We start from the raw sequence: 13,053 nt of genomic DNA, 5'->3' as shown, positions 1-13,053 counted from the left end.
TGCGAGCAGGAGCAACTGTACAGGAAATGGCAGCAGATAGCAGCAGGCAGAGCAGCATAGCCAGAAGCTAGCAGAGCGGTCGTTGAGGCTGGGTGACATTTAAGTTGAGAGGGGCCAATCAGAAGTGAGGGATTTGATCAGCTGATGCGGAGCAGCTGTAGATAAGCTTATTGATCAGTTTGATTGATGGACGGGAAAGCCAATAGCGCTTGACTACCATGGCCTTACAGAACGAACGCTAACGCTCGATTTTTGGAAGTGTCTTTGTTCCAAGGCGATTTCTTCTGACACGGTTCCCCTGCCTTAGAAAAACTCTTTCACGGGGTACAGATGAAGATGTGAGCATGACAATGGAAGATATCAGAGTGAGCTGATAAGGGTGGGGATGTGTTTTCTGGTTATTTTTCCAATATTGTAACAGGTCCTTGTTGCAGGAATGGACAGCGGTGGAGAGGAAAGAGAGCTTCTTCTTCTTCTTGACGCTTCTTTAAAAAAAATAGCACTTTTTATTTGTCCTTTTTTTTTTCTAAAATTTTTCTTCCAAAAGGTGCAAATATATACAGTGTCCCAAAATAAAGTCAAAATGCAGAATTCAAACTCAGTGAAACAGAATATCAAAATGCAAAAATAAACAAGCTTTAACTTTGCCAGGCTAAATCAAAAAGGACCCTGCACAAAACTAAATTAAAGCCAACTGCTCAGTACCTTCCACACCGACGTCTACACCAAAAAAAAAACCCGCTCTGGAGCGTTCTACAGGGCTTTTATACCCGCAGCTCCTCCCCACAGAAGAGCCCAGTTACAAAATTAATCAATTTACGAAATAAAATTCTAAATGAGAAATAACAACTAACAGAAAAATACCAGAATATATAAACACCTGAAATCATTTTCAATAACCAAAATCCCCTCTACACATAACAAAATATATTTTCCCCAAAATGCATAAAAACACCCCTGCTCAAATAGTATTGTAACGGTAAATAGAATGAATCACAGGAGCAAGTCTGGTCCATACTGTCTCCTTTATTGTCAACCAAACTCCCAGTACAAGAAGCGGAAAAACCCAGGCCCGCCAACTAAATTGACCAGGCATGCAAAAATGGCAACCTGCCTAAGGTGACCCTACACAACAAAATGGCCACAATACAAAACTCCACAACATAACATTGGAAGAACGCTACATTGCCCCCACCTAGCATGATTAGCTGTCCTCAGCAATCCAGCCGTCCACAACAAAGTCTCTCAAATGCTGTGGAAGTCTACACTGTCTTTGAGACCGAGGCTGCGGGACTGGATCCCTGCTGGTGGTCTCAGGGGAGGGACTCAACGAGGACTGATTAACATCATCTGGGGGCACTGCAGGGGGAGCCAAAGGTTGGTAAGGGGCCAGCCGATCTCTGTGGAGAACTACCACCCTGCCCCTTTGCAACAGTCGTACCCTATACACCACATCCGACAGTCTTTCAAGGACAGTACAAGGCCCCACCCAGTGGCTGGAGAGTTTCGGGGAATGTCCCTTCTTCCGGATGGGGCTATAGACCCACACTTTGGAGCCGGGAGTGAAGTCCTGTCCCTTACTACAGAGGTCATAAGCCCTCTTCTGTTGGATTCCAGCGTTAGTTAGGTGTTCCCGGGAAAGCTCATGGACCTCCTGCAGGCGCTCAACTAGGTTGAAAAAGTAGTCTAGTCCAGGCTCCCCTTGAACCTCCGGCATTGGAGGGGACCCAAAAATCAGATCCAACGGGGTGCGCAGTTCATGACGAACATCATAACAGCGGGAGTACACCGCGTAGACTCCTGCACAGCGGTTCTGTACGCCCAAAGGACCAGAGGGAGGTGACAATCCCAGTCCCGCTGCTGACGGCTGGTGAGAATGGCGAGCTGTGTGGCCAGAGTTCGGTTGAAGCGTTCAACCAACCCGTCACTTTGAGGGTGCAATGGAGTGGTCCTGGTCTTCTTCACCCCCAGCCGCTGGCACACCTCCTGGAACACCTTAGCCTCGAAGTTCCGTCCCTGATCACTATGGAGTTCCTCTGGAACTCCAAATCTGCAGAAAAACTCATCCACCAATTTCTGGGCAGTTGTGGCAGCACTTTGATCTGTAACTGCGTATGCCTCGGGCCACTTCGTGAAATAATCCATAGCCACAATGACGTATCGGTTCCCTTGGTCAGTGATGGGAAATGGGCCCAAGATGTCCACACCCACTCTCTCCATGGGTGCCCCCACTTGGTACTGTTGCAATGGGGCGTGTGAACGACGGGTGGGGCCTTTCTGTGCGGTGCAAGAATCACACCGGTGGACAAACATTTCAACATCGCGCCTGCACCCCGGCCAGTAAAATCTCTGCCGCAGCCGCAATAGAGTCTTAGTAACACCGAAGTGCCCAGTTCCCACCGAACCATGGACCGACTGGAGGACTTTGTGCCGCAGACATTTTGGGACCAGGAGCTGCAAGATCTCCCGCTGTCCATTAGGGGAGCTCCAACGCCGGTAGAGCTGCCTGTTCTGGAGATGAAAGTTGGGCCACTGTGAATGTAGAGCCTTGGTTTCAGGATCCAGTGCAGACACAGTTGACCAGTCTGGGCGTTGTCCTGCCACCACCCAGGAGTACACCCGGGAGAGGACTGGATCCTGTTGCTGGTCCCGCTGGAGCTGCTGAGGATCGATGGTCACTTGATCGGTAGGTACCACCAAACACTGCAGCGCCGCTACCTTGGTGCACAGATGGCCCTCGTCTCCTTGTTGACAGAACCGACACCTCTTTTCACATGGTCTACGAGACAGGGCGTCAGCGTTACCATGAAGTCGCCCGGCTCGATGCTGGATGTCAAAGTCATAGTCTTGTAGACTCTCTATCCACCTGGCCAGCTGCCCTTCAGGTTCTTTAAAGTTCAGCAGCCAGGTTAGGGAGGCATGGTCAGTCCTTAGCACAAACCTCTGGCCATACAAGTAAGGCCGGAAATGACGTACAGCCAAGATAACCGCCAGCAGTTCTCGGTGACGGGTGACGCAATAGTTCCTCTCTGGCTTGCTGAGGGAGCGACTGTAGTATGCAACAACCTGCTCACCATGCTCCCCCTCCTGTGAAAGCACAGCCCCGAGACCCACATTACTGGCGTCAGTGTCCACAATAAAGGTCCTCTTTGGGTCTGGATAGGCCAACACAGGAGCCTTCACTAGGGCGCCATGCAGATGGTTGAAAGCTGCGGCACACTCCTCTGTCCACTGGAACACATGACCTTTCTGAGTCAACTTGTGGAGGGGGCTTGCAATGGAGGCAAAGTCCTTGATGAATTTTCGATAATAAGAGGCTAGCCCGAGGAAACTGCGTAGCTCTGCAATGTCCTTGGGGGTTGGCCACTCTTGGACTGCAGTCACCTTTGCTGGATCGGTGGACACTCCTTCCCCACTAAAGACATGACCAAGGAAGGAGGTCTGCCTCCGGAACAGATGGCACTTCTTGGGGTTAAGGCGGAGCCCAGCTTGGCGGACAGCCAGGAGAACATCCTGCAAGTTCTTCAGCGCACTCTCGAAATCTGCAGCATGTGCTAGCAGGTCATCGAGATAGACCACACACCGGGTCCGAGGGATGTCAACTAGGACTCTCTCCATTAACCGCTCAAAGGTGGCCGGAGCATTACAGAGGCCAAAGGGCATGACCTTGAATTGCCACAATCCTTGGCCAATGGAAAAAGCTGTTTTGGGGCGTGCTTCGGGAGTCAGCTCCACCTGCCAGTAGCCGCTTCGAAGGTCTAGGGAGCTGAACCAGGATGAGCCAGAGATGTAGTCCAGGGCATCGTCGATGCGTGGCAGGGGGTACGAGTCTTTGCGAGTAATGTCATTAAGTCTGCGGAAGTCCACACAGAATCGCCAGGTGCCGTCCTTTTTCTGAACGAGAACCACAGGTGCTGCCCAGGGACTGTTGGACGGTTCAATGATGCCCGCTCGCAACATCTCTTCAATCTTCTCCTGTGCTGCTAGCTGCTTGGCAAGGGGTAGGCGGCGTGGCTGGAGGCGTACAGGACGGGCCTCCCCAGTGTCTATGTCATGGAGGACAAGATTGGTGTGGGTACAGTCCTCATCTTTGGCAGCAAACACATCAGCAAACATGTCCAACAGTGTTTTTAATTGACATTGCTGTTCAGTCCCCAGTCCCTGGCAACTCCGAGCAAAGAGGTCGGCGATGGCTTCACTGGTTTCCGGGGATAGCGGCTGCACCCTTGATGGTGGCTCCTTCTGCGGTGCTGGCGGTTCCTTCTGTGGCGCTGGCGGCTGCACCCGTGATGGCGGCTTCACGACTTGGCATGGCTCAGGATCATAAGACTGGTGAAGAGCTATGGTACCGGTGTTCAACAGTAGGGTGGCTTTGGGCACATCCACCACAGCCCCCCACTCACTCAAAAGGTCAAGACCAATAATGCAGGGATCTTGGATGTTAACAAGCCAGAACTGGTGATGCACCTGGAGGTGGTCCACAGAAACCTTCAGCATCCTAGTACCCAACATCCTTGCCCGGTCCCCAGTGACCGTTGTAATGTTCTGGTCGGTGGATGTCCAGCCCTTGGGACTCTTGCCACTGGAGCTCGGCAGAGTTCCTGGCTTAATTAAGGAAATAGTAGAACCAGTATCCACCAATGCACGACATGGGGTTCCTTCAATGACACAGTCCACATAAAGTCCATGAGTGTGTCCCAAGCAGCCAAGGCGCATCATAGATGTGTTAGGTATGGTAGTAATTTCAGTGGATGGTAGCCCCCCCTCGATGCCATCCCCTGCTAGTTTAAATCCGGCTGTTGACTTAGTGGTGTTGGAGCAGGACAAAAGCGAGCAATGTGGCCAGGGGCCCCACATCTGTAACATTCACCGTCACTTCTCCTGGAACGGTGTCGCTGCGGGTTGGTTGTTGTACGACGGGCCTCGACCACATCACTATCGTCACCCCTGGCTTGGTTAACACGAAAATCATTGCTCCGCCCAGAGCCTTCGGGACACAGGACATGCTCCACCCGCTCTGCTTCTTTCAGTGCAGCTTCAAGTGTGGAGGGAGAAAACAACCGCATGTGCTCCCGCAGCCGTCCTGGTTGTAGTCCTCAGAGGAAAGCCTGGACAGTGAGCTCCTCCTGGACACTCTCGGTGAAATCGGGGTGCCCACGGCGAGTGTAACTCCGCAGGTCTGCAGCGTATGTACCTAAGCTTTCTCCCAGCTCTCTACGGCGCTTTGCTAGCCGGTCTCGGGCATCATCTACAAAAAGGTGACGGTCAAATCGACACTGGATAGCCCCTTTAAGCTTCAACCAATCTCGGAGCTCAGCTGGGCGCAGATCTGTCAGTATCTGCAATGCCTTCCCCTCTAATGAAAGAGCAACATGTCCGGCTGTCTCCTCATCAGACCATCTATTAATCTGTGCAGCCAGTTGAACTTGTAAAAGAAAAGTGTCAGCAGGCTCTTCCCCATTGTAGCGATGAAGCTTAATCATAGACTGTCCGTGAGGCTGTACGGGCTGGTTTACTGGTCCTATGGCGGCCCCCATGTGTTGACTTTCGGCTGGGACTTCATTCGCCCGGAAGCGGTTCCTCTCTCCCCGGTCCAGCTGAGACAGCCTCGGCGCGCTGTCTAGCATCACTTCCCGCCTCTGTCCACTGGACCCCGTCCACGTACCTTCTCCCATACACTGCCCCTGGCCTAATGCAAAGTCCTCCGTGCAAAGCTGTCGTCTCTCACCCCGGTCTTGGCGAGCGGGCCTCTGTTGCCCCGCGTCCCGCCACAGCACAGAAGGTTGGGGCGCACTAGCTCCGTCAGGACGACCAGCAGCAGCACTCTCCGGATCATTTTCACCAACTTTCCAGGGACCCTCCCTCAAAAGTGCCTCAAGGCTGGAGATCATGAGTTTCACTTCTCGTTCTGAAGACATCGCAGAACACTTCTGACACCAGTGTAACGGTAAATAGAATGAATCGCAGGAGCAAGTCTGGTCCGTACTGTGTATACAGTGTACGGTGCATACAGTATGCACCGCCCAGAGCTCGCGGAACCCCCAACAATTGCGCCTTGGAACAGTTCCTCGGCTTCGCCCGAGGAAGAAGGGAGTGTGTGATGTGCTGGTGAGTCTACAGAAAACTGAATGTGTTTGTAAAGATTGCTAAAAACATTAAACTGCAAAAACGGTGGTGTGTGTAAGTGTGCTTCGTTACCAGTACAATGTTTTAACAGATGAGGGAATGTTTTAGAAAAATGGCGCGTTGAAAACGCGAGTGATGAATAAAAAAAATAAATGTGTTGAACATGCTGGTTGGCCACCCCTGCACACTCAAACACATGCTGGTGAGACTGTATGGGGAACAGTGTAGTGTGGAATGTGAAAACCAGGTAAACCAAGACAGAAACTGAATGTAGATGAAGTGCTACTCACAGCAGTAGGTCAGCTGGTGTTTTTATTGTGCCGGCAGATAGCTGCCTATGCGCTTGCGTGAGTGGCTAGGTGCGCGCATTTGGCGCAAGCGTCACGGCTCACTCCGTGACAGTCCTGTGTTCTGGGGTGTTGCTTTCAGCCAGGTAGCGTTGGACTTCGCTCATTGAATCGGCTGTAGTATGAGAGGTCATCTTGCTGTCCTCAACCTCCATATCAAGAGGTTTCCAGAGAGGCCCTAGCAAATATTTAAGAGCTAATTCTTTGTTCATCATGAGTGTATCATCACATGACAAACTGCCACAGAAATTCACAAAGAAACACAAAGAAATGTGTTTTCATAGCTGGTTGTGATCCATGTGAGGAGCGAGGCTCTTCCTCTGCTGGCTCAGGCTCATGGCTCCTCATTTCAGCAGCTCACTCCCACTTCAGTCTCTGGACGGCTTCAGTTGCTTTTAGTGGTGGTGCAGTGGTCAGCACTGTGGCCTCACAGCAAGAAGGTTCCCGGTTCGAGTGCATGTTCTCCTTGTGTCTGTGTGGGTTCTCTCTGGTACTCCAGCTTCCTCCCACAGTCCAAAGACATCAAGAGGGGACGAGGCTGATTGATACTCTAAATTGACCGAAGGTGTGACTGTGAGTGTGAATGGTTGTCTGTCTCTGTGTGTTGGCCCTGTGATGGACTGGTCACCTGTCCACGGTGAACTCCGCCTCTCGCCTGTAGATGCTGGGATAGGCTCCACCCCCCGCGACCCTTAATAGAAAGATAATATAGATAATAAAAAGCAGAAGACAATGAATGAATAATATACTATCATATCATATCATATCATATATCATGACAGGACCCATGAATTCATCCAAACCTCACATTTCTTAAACAACCTTCCTGCTTGCTAGAACATTCAAGGGTGCAATGAGCTTCAGGAACTCCTCAGTGCCTCATTTTCAACAGTGGCCGGTGGCTGCATGTCGACCACAGCCTCATCCACTGCTTGCTCCCCCCCCATGATGGGAGTTAAAGAAACTCAGCACAGGACAGGGATAGAAGGCTTGTTTCCTTGATGTGGGCTTCACCTCCACTGCTGTCCACATTTAACTGCTGGCTGATGCTGGTCCCCTGTTGAAACCTGGACCAGACCAGGGACCTTCAGACCTTCAGTCTAACGCTGTTCCAGCATTGGATGAAAGAGACTGGTGCTCTCATCTTCTTCAACACTGACTTGTTCTACCAGGACAAGAGAATCTGAGCTTGGATGTCATTTAGCAGTCAAAGGCTTGTTAAACTGGTCAACATCAGCTGGTGTTCACTCTGATGATGTAGCGATGGTCTGTATTCTTCCTTCCGGAGCACCAAGCTGCTGGGAAGAAGCCTGATGATGTCAGAGTTGTGTTCAGTGGCGCCTGCTGGGTCCATTTCTGACAAATGGGCTCCAAAGAGTTCAGCTGTTTAAAAGGCTCAGAGAAAGCAGCACATCATGGTGGTCAGGAGACGAGGTGGCCGAGTGGTTAAGGTGATGGACTGCTGATCCATTGAGCTCTGCAGGCGTGGGTTCCAATCCCATCCTCGTTGTAGGAGACTTTGGTTTCTGCTCCTAGATTCTGGAACGACTCTGAAGTGTGAGGCTTTTCAAGAGGAGATCCTGCAGCACCAGAGAGCTGCAGTTCCAGTACCCCACAGCACCACCTACTGAATTGGATGATAAAATGCAGTTCTGGGACTTTGGTTTTTGGTGACAGCACCACCTATCGAATTAGATGATAGCAAATTACTCCTTTCGAACTACAGTATTAAAGGTTTATTCCACCAAAATACTACTTCCTGTCCTTTAATTTCTGACAACTGTATAAAAGGTTTATTCCAATTCCTCCAAAATACTTTTTTTTTATAGTATTAAAGGTTCTTTCCACCAAAATACTTTCTAATTTATAGTTTTAAAGGTTCATTCCACCAAAATACTTTCTAATTTATAGTTTTAAGGGTTCGTTCCACCAAAATACTGCTTTCTGTCCAATTTCTCAGTTTTAAAGGTTCCTTCAGTTGAGGGCTCCTGGTTCTGTGTGAGGGGTTGAGGGTCGATATGGGATGATGAGGAAGATTTCATGTCACGATGGTCCTGCTAAAGTAACTGTGAGTCATGATATCAAACAATGTCATCAAAATATGCTTGAACTCTTAAAATGGCAATAAAATCTACGGAATCATTTTACCACAAACACTTTTATAGTGTTTTTGTGAGCATCATTTTTCAAACATTATAACATAAACTTTAAAAAGGGTCCATTCACTAACACTCTTACTTGAAGGTAGTCACTGATATCAGTAAACAGCTGATAAAGATTTGTGTTCATGTTTTAATTCTCTACTCTGACCTGTGCTGAGACACTGGACCAGAGAGGAAGACCTGCTCAGCCTCCTGCATGGACCAGTTCTGCAGCTCAGTGATGACGATGAGGGATTCAGCATTGAGTTCATTTTAAACTTTTTGGAGGAAACAACTGTAAATTAACCAGCAGTTACTGGTGATGCTTCACAGTTTCCAAGCTCAAACGGCCTCCTGCTTGTTGGACTCACAATTTCAAAAAAATGTAGACATCAAAAGTCAAATCATGTTTTTGTTTGGTTTTGTGTTGTTTTGTTTTTTACTGGAGGAAAACTTCAAATTGTGATGATGTGTCTGACTTAGAAACTGAACCCCCAAAAATCAAAAAGTCTCCTTCCTCTGTGCCGTGATCTCTGAGCTGATCATGATTGATCTCATCAATAATCCTTGGCAGCCGACCAGTCACACACAGCCCCCCCACACACACACACACACACTGAGACATGCAGCAGCTCACAGTAACTGCCTCAGTCACACAGCAGATAGACTCCTTTCTATAACAAGATAAGCAGTAGAAAATGGATGGAAGTGATGATGAACTGATGAACAGGTGATTTGTCCAAAAGTCAACATCAGATTCATTTCCAATCTGTGGAAGCAGTTTCATCTTGAGGTTCCAGGTAAGAACAGCCAGCTGTGGGCTGACACACATCTCTTCAGGAGCACTTCTATGCTCCAAACTTGCCAGGTTGAATTGTGTCTGTATTCTGAGGGCAGCAGGAGGACGGAGGAGTGAGGACACACACATGTGGAACTGAGAGCAGCTGTGTGTGGGATTTCCCCAGCAAAGATAAAACCAGCTCCTTCATGCTGGCTATGAAGGCTCACAGTCACACTGACCCAGCTATAAATACTTTGATATGCAACAGACTGGTTTCTCTTCTGGGAGTTTGTTATCAACTGTTGTCACATTTATGGATCAATTTAGCTGATAAGATGAAGGCTCCAAAGGACCAGCTGGAGATGCCGGGGATTGAACCCGGGGCCTCATACATGCAAAGCATGCGCTCTACCACTGAGTTACATCCCCTCTGTCAGAGTCACTGTTTAACTGATGCAGCAACACAGAGGGAAGTCAGGCTCCAGGAAGCTGAGGCTGCTCTGTTCTCAGTCCAGTCCAGAGTGAAGGTTTCCCTCTCTGAAGCTTTCCAATCCAGCCCAGATCCTCTCTGACCAGCAGGAGTCTTTGACCAGGAAATGAGAATTATATTGAACGTCTGCTCATTCTCAGAATGAAGTAAAAGTATTTGTGTTCCTTAAATAATGTACAGATGTTAAGATCAATTATTAACATTGATTGACAGCTCATAACAACTGGTAGTACAAGTACACAGTAGAGACGACTGTAGGAAGTAGCAGTTGTGAGCCTTGAAGAAAATGCAGTAAAGACAGGAAGCCCCCATCACATTGTCAGTGTTTCAGTGACTGGCATTGTGAAGAGACTGAGACAAAGTCAGTTATGAATGGAGGGCTGAGTTGGAGCAGAGGGGGGCAGGATCCTGGGGGTGGACTGTCTTTAGGGGGCTGAGGTGTCTGGTGGTCTTGGTGGACCATCTCAAGCTGAGACCACAGAGTCCTGTGTTCTTGAGTCATTGTCTATAGTCTCTGTTGTTGGAGCGCTCCGTGTGGTCCCTGGTCTAGAGGCTAGGATTCAGTGCTCTCACCGGCGCGGCCCGGGTTCGATTCCTGGTCAGGGAATGAGTTATTTAGTGGTTGAGGGAGAGGTGATCAGGTGGTCCACATGATGGTGGAGGTGATGAACTGTGAATCCATCATGGCTCCACTCTCACCCCCATTGTAGTGTTCTTGGTTCACTCTGCCATGGCCCCACGTTGAAGGGTGACTGTCTCATTCAGGTCCAACCCTTTGTTAGACACTATTAAGTCACTGACTCCTTCAAGGACAAACTCTGGTCAGTGTGGTCCCTGATAGTCCAGTGGCTAGGACTGGTGCTCTCACTGCCACAGCCTAGGGTTCAAGTCCTGGTCAGGGAAGCTGTGGATACCCTGAGGTTCTAGCCAACTATGGACTGATAGCTGACCTCCCCTCCTCTCTAAAATCCTGGAGAAAGCAGCTGCTAATCACCTGAGTGACTTCCTCCATAACAAGAGTTGATTTGAGGGTTTCAGTCTGGTTTTAGAGCCCAGCACAGAGACAGCACTGGGAGAAGTCACTGGATATATAAATATATATTATAGATAAATATCGGCCGACTCATCAATGGCTGAGGAATACATTCAGTCAGTAGCATAACAGTCCTCTGAAGCTGTAACGTGAGCCCACTTCTACCGACTAGAGGAGAGGTAAAATTACACCTGAAATCTGAGGTTTGTCCCTCAAAAAGAACCGCGATGTACTAAAAGTTTCCTCCCCAGAATGATTCTATCAACAAACACTTTAAATTGATATTCTGGAGTTTTATTTCAGTCGCCTGGAATGTGCTGTGGAGTGAGTAAGATGGTATTTAAATGGCAGGCCTATCCACTCGCGCTAGCACTAGCATTGCAGATAGCGTCAGCAGGACCAGACCCAATGGGTCCAAAACTGTCTCCAGTTGCTGGGAGCACCCTGGTGAGCTGGGAAGGCCAAAGGTCCAAAAAAGTGAACCTCCCCTTCAAGACTGCAGCTGCTCAAGAATGCAGCTGCACGTGCATGGACAGGAACTAGGAGGAGAGACCACATCACCAATCCAGAACTGAGTTTAAAATCCTTCTCCTCACTCTTAAAGCTCTGAAAGGAACATTCCAACTAAAAAGGAACCTCAGATGTGTTCTTGTGTTTTTATTATTTCGAACGACTGCAAATGGAACCCAGTTGTGGTGAATAGTAATAAAAAGAAGAAAGAGAAGTAACATCCATCCATCGGATTCTTCTGCTTATTCCTACACATTAAGGGTCATGGGGGGGTGGAGCCTATCCCAGCGTCAACAGGCGAGAGGCGGGGTTCACCCTGGACAGGTCGCCAGTCCATCGCAGGGCCAACATAGAGAGACGGACAACCATTCACACTCACATTCATACCTACGGTCAATTTAGAGTATCAATCAGCCTCGTCCCCAATTGCATGTCTTTGGACGGTGGGAGGAAGCCGGAGTACCAGAGAGAACCCACGCAGGAACAGGGAGAACATGGAGACTCACACAGAAAGATCCCACACCCGAGCCGGGACTCAAACCTGGAACCCTCTTGTTGTGAGGCCACAGTGCTGACCACTGCACCACCGTGCAGCCTGAGAAGTAACATAATTTCTTAATTTCTGTATAGATTTGCCAATCCGATTCAAAACCAGATATTATCGCTGCCTGTTTTGCTTCATTTCTCCATCTCACTGCTTCTCTTAGTTCTGTGTCCACCCAGGGTGATTTCATATTCCTGACTGTATATTTTCTTAGAGGAGCATGTCCTTTCCTTGCAGTTACCACTCGGTTCTGATCAGAACACCCCACTGGTCTAGATAATGCTTTGGAACAGAAACAGCTCCAGTTTGGGAGCATGTGGTCTGTGCATGTTTAACTTTTGCCCCATCTTTCCTAGAACACTCTTGTTGATCTTTCCACCATCTGTGTTCAATTACATGTTCTTGCATCGCAGCTTCTCTTGAAGTGGACAAGTTCCAATCTATGTTTGTGTCTCCAAGCAAATAAATGTCTCAATCAAGATGGCGTCCTCTATCTAACATGAAACCTTGCACTTGGTGGTCCGGACACACCCTACAAGCAATGGTTGAGGTAGACTGATTTGCACCCAGATCACTTCAGTATTGCAGCCATCAAATCCAATCTTTCTTTTGCTGGAATGTGATTTTGTACATAAACTGCTCCACCTCCTCCATAGCTGTTCCTGTCTCTTGTAAAAATATTGTACCCCTGGATTCCCAGTGCATCCTCATTGAATGTATCATCAAGGTGAGTTTGTGATCTTGCCAATAGACGGATATCCAAGGACAAGAGTTGGGACACTTCTATTATTCTATTTCTCAGGCTGCAGATATTTATGTGAGCCGACTGAAACCCTTTTCTTGGTAAATTAATTACAATCATAATAAACATTAATGGGACTTAATCGTCTTTCCTTTATTTTGTGAACCATAACACACAACCACACAACCACACACACAGACACACACGATTTTCCAATTAACATACTGCAACCTCATCTTCTCGCCCCACCCCGACTGATGAACTATCTGGCCATGACTTGTCTTCCAATAACAATACAGCCACATGCAACAGGACAGTTTGTGTCCATGTGTAGAGTCA

The 13,053-nt window shown here is 48.6% G+C and overlaps 1 non-coding gene across 1 annotated transcript; it reads right to left on the bottom strand.

Annotated features, from left to right (window-relative positions):
* Positions 1-9,752: 9,752 nt before the first annotated feature.
* trnaa-ugc (transfer RNA alanine (anticodon UGC)) lies at positions 9,753-9,824 on the bottom strand. Its single transcript has one exon. It is a non-coding gene; the product is annotated as a tRNA-Ala (tRNA).
* Between the last annotated feature and the right edge of the window lie 3,229 nt (positions 9,825-13,053).

The sequence above is a fragment of the Aulostomus chinensis genome, chromosome 1 (assembly GCF_037954235.1).
Source record: "Aulostomus chinensis isolate RoL2024-O1b breed Wild chromosome 1, RoL_Achi_v1.0, whole genome shotgun sequence".
NCBI lineage: Eukaryota > Metazoa > Chordata > Actinopteri > Syngnathiformes > Aulostomidae > Aulostomus > Aulostomus chinensis.
Note: the sequence above shows the minus strand (reverse complement) of the source record. Positions and strands in the feature narration are given on the sequence as shown.